The 4,328-nt window shown below is 42.1% G+C and overlaps 1 pseudogene; it reads right to left on the bottom strand.

Annotated features, from left to right (window-relative positions):
- Positions 1 to 3,176: 3,176 nt before the first annotated feature.
- On the bottom strand, positions 3,177 to 3,572 carry LOC118531405 (protein BEX1-like; annotated as a pseudogene).
- Positions 3,573 to 4,328: the final 756 nt, after the last annotated feature.

The raw sequence follows: 4,328 nt of genomic DNA, 5'->3' as shown, positions 1-4,328 counted from the left end.
TGTGATCAAATGCCCAAGTTAAACCAGTTCAATCACAGAAATAGTGACATGCATATAACTGTATTTCTGCTTCACATGTCCATTAGTCTCTGATCCACAGTCGTGGTCATTACCACGACCCACTAGCGTGGGGTCAGCACAACCTGTGTTCTGAGTGCCTGGGGCTCAGACCCTGACTTCTCTGGGACTCTGTCAAAGAAAAAGGGATGACGTGCATGCTTTTGGAAGACTCTGGACACATTTGTTCTGACACCAGAGAGTCAAATAAGCTGAACTTTAAAAAAATAAAGAGAACATATGAGCAAATTACAGTCCTGCATGACTGAACGCCAGATAGAAGCTCATGAATTAAAAAAAAATGGAAATAGCCAGATTTTACTTCTCATGTACATATGGATAAAGTAGGATCAATAGATTTTAATTTTTATAGTATTGACAACACAGATGACTTTGCAAATGAAATCACCATTAGCCGGAGCGAAGAATGTGTTCATGTTTGTTTCTTTTTAGTGCAAAGATTTCCAAATTGTGTGATTAATATGCTAAATAAGTTGGATCAAATTCTACTTTTGTTTATTCTTGTATAACACTCTCTGCAGTCAGTTGTTATAATTCCTGTTCATTTGGAAAAAGAGTATGTTAACATATGGGATAACATAAAAATAAAGTTAATTTTAAATAACTAGATATTTATATAGCCACACGATCATCTGAGGGGACTTAAAAATTATACCCTATGTGAAAATGTTTATGACTTCGGCTCTGGAGCAAACATGATCATATTATGACACTTAGATGTCTAACAGACATCTCAAATGTAACACAATCTCTACTGGACTCTTCACAATTTATGTCCCCAGGGCTGCTGCCGCCTTGGTTTTACCCATTTCACTCATTCAGTCAGTTGTTCCGACCAAAAACTTCAGTCTTCCTTACCCCTGATTTTCTCACATCTCATGTCCAATCTTGCAGCAAAGCCTATTCATTCTGCCCTGCGATCTGCCCACGCCTCCCCATGTCCGTCGCTATCACTCACCCTCTCCCCTGAACTCCCCTGAATTAATAGCTGTCTAACTCCTCCCCCTGCTTCCACCCTTGCTCCTACAGGGTCTCTCCTCAACAGAGCAGCCAGAGTGATTCTTTACAAATTAAGGCAGAGCATTGTTCCCTTCTGCTCAGAATCCTCCAACGGCTTCCTTGCCACTTGGAGTAAAAGACAAATCTTTCCCATGTCCTGTATGATATGGCGCCCATTACTGGTTTGACTTCCCCTCCTATTACGCTCCCCTTTGCTTGGTCCATTTGAGTCACCTTGATGTTTCTGTTGTCCCCTCTGCCTGCAAGTTCTTCTTCCAGATATTCTCATGTATGACTCCATTATCTCCTTTAGATCTTTGCTCAAAGGGCAAATATCAGGGAAGCCCTCCTACTTGCCTTATTTACAGTTGTATACCATACCTGCTGTCCCTCCCTATCTTTCTCGCCCACGTATTTTTCTTCATAACACACACACACACACACACACACACACACACAAAATGTTAGATTTATGTTAGAGAGTAATACTATATGTACATATAAATACTAACATAATATAGATGCCCTGCTTTTGCACATGCGTGCACACACATACACACAATTTGTGAATTATCTATCTTTCTTTACCAGAACGTCAACTCTGTGAGGACAGAGATTTTTGGATGTCCTGCTCACTGCTGAATCCTCATGCCTGGAACAATATCTGGCACATAGTAGAAGCTCAATAAATTATTGTTATATGAATGACTACACGGATGGATAAACTAATCAGTGACATGACATAGCTGATTTATTTCTTGAAATATATCATAGGTGAGACCATACCAAGCCTCCTTTTATTAGGCTAAACACTGAAATTGCTGATAATTTTCTTTGACCTACACAAATGGCTATGGTTAATATTATGTGTACACTTTCCTTCCATTTCTTGTGTCTTACCTCTTTCTGTCTTCTCACAGCTAGTGTCTTCTCTGGTTTGTCTTCTTCACACTTACCCATCACTTCTCAATGCCACTGTCACAATGAAGAACTGGTTTGGCTGATAGATTTCATGACACTCTCTTTCAATGCTTTATCCATAGCTCATCTGAGACCTTTCCCACATCAACCACACATGGTAACTAAGCAGTAGAGATCCTGTGGGAAGCAGATGCATGTGGAGATGCAGACCTTTACCTCTCCTATTCATCTCTCTTGCATATTTCTGGAGACTTGGGATCAGTGTCCAAATTGGCCGACTGACAAGCATGGTGTTAATGCTTCCTTCCACCTGCCTTTGATGAACTGCTCAGGTAGAACAGGTGATCCAAGCAATTGTGGTAGAGTCACTTCAAGTGGAATGATCGTGAACAAGATAGGCCAATTTAAGAAGTTAAAGGTGCAGTTAGACTGTCTAATAACAGGGCCTTGCCTTGGCCCGGTGGGAAATTAGAGAAAGGTTTGGCCACAGGTGGGGGTGGGGCTGCATTACTGAACAGTGGGGATTACATGGGAGCATCATCAGTCTGCATGACCCAGTTCAGAGAAGGACAATTTCTAGTCAGCCTTTGGGTAGATGGGTGAGCCAGTGGGGCTTGGACCTGTGCTTGTTTTATCTAGCTCACAGGGATGGGGGCAGAGATATAAATAGAGGAGGTAAAAGGGTCAGCAGGTTGGCCTTCCTTCCCTTCTTGACCCCCGAGAGGGATGCCAGTCCCTGGGCCAAACTAAGGGCCCACTTCAGGTATGGGTCATAAATTGTGTGCTCAGGTATTCTCAGCTTGGGCCCAGCTGCACCACACCCTCATAAACCATGGGCTTTGTGAATTTTGTTTCCCCACATACGACAAATATCCAAAAGTCTTGTCTTATCTTTTCTTTCTTTCTTTCTTCCTTTCTTCTTTTTTTCTTTTTTGCCTTTTAAACTGCTTTATTAACTTCATAATATATAATGAGCATCTTGCCATGCAATAGGGCAAAACTCTGTGGCTGACAGAATCTTACAGATTGGGTCAAAATACAACATTCAGTTAGAAGCTGGCATAGAAGACCCATAGGAGACATGTAACACCAAAGGTTTACAACAAAGGTACACCGAGCACATGTAAGTTTAGGAAGCAGGTGTGTCTTCCTATTAGCTTCAGGGAAAACATTAGGATTCAAGGCATAAGGCAAAACTCATGATGGTCACGGTGAGGAGGGTCAGGGCTAACTGCCCACAGACTGTGACTGACTTGCTTTTCCCTTAGCTTTTCCATCAGCTGTCTCACCTCCTCCCCAGTCCTTTCCATATTCTCTTCTCTCATCCTTGCCTGCGGCTCCAAGCCTCTGAATCATGTCCCGCCTACACGGCAGGATGGGCTGCCTAACACTGAAATGCCTAGGATTTACTCTAGGCACACAATAGTCACCAGCTTCCAAAGGGAGGACCAAGGGCTTTCCTTTATTAACAACTTGCTCCTTTTCATCCTTTTTTTTTTTTTTTTTTTTTCATTTTCCTGGTTGGCATTGTCCATGTTGAGATTTTTTACTGCTTATTCCTCTTTGGACGCCATTGCTTCTGGGCCTATCCTTGCAGTTTCCTCCTCCTCCCCATTCTCGATTCTCTGATGCAAGTGCACCACCATGACACTTAGGCCCACACACCTGCTCCCTCTCTGCCTCCTACTCTTTGGGGCCACCCCCAGCCTGCATGCCCGTGGGGCCACCGGGAGCAGGTACTGAGAAGGAAGCGAGCGAGTGACCGCCAGGCAACAAATATCCAAAAGTCTTAATACATTTCTGTCCCGATACTGCACCTGCATCGACTGGACCTAGTCCTCACCCCTCCTCTCTGACTACCTTGAAACAGTAGGTAACGTAGAAATCTGGAACAGGGATAGAAAGGGAAGCACTTTGCTAATAATGTAGATAATCTTTTTCTCATCCATCACTGGAAATACATTGAGACAAATTTGTATGCAGAAGGACCTTTTTGTTTTGTTTTGGTTGTTTTTAAAAACTTTTTATATGAGACTCATAAGAAGTTGCATAAGAGTTCCTATGTATCCCCTACCCAGCTTTCACCAACAATCACCTCTTATGTAACTATAATATGTTGTTAAAATCATGCAATTGACGCAGATATACTGCTATGAACAGACAGAAAGATGTTATTTTATAATGACAAAGGAAGAGTTTCTTAGATTACATTTGTTTTCACCTAGGATAAAACAAAGTAACTCACAGCAGCCTCTTTAATGCATTTTCCTACAATTATTAATAGTTGGATGGTTGGAGTGTGAGTTAGTAAATGTGCTTAAATCCGATCA

Source organism: Halichoerus grypus, chromosome 4 (genome assembly GCF_964656455.1).
Source record: "Halichoerus grypus chromosome 4, mHalGry1.hap1.1, whole genome shotgun sequence".
Lineage (NCBI taxonomy): Eukaryota > Metazoa > Chordata > Mammalia > Carnivora > Phocidae > Halichoerus > Halichoerus grypus.
This window is presented reverse-complemented; position numbering and strand designations above follow the sequence as displayed.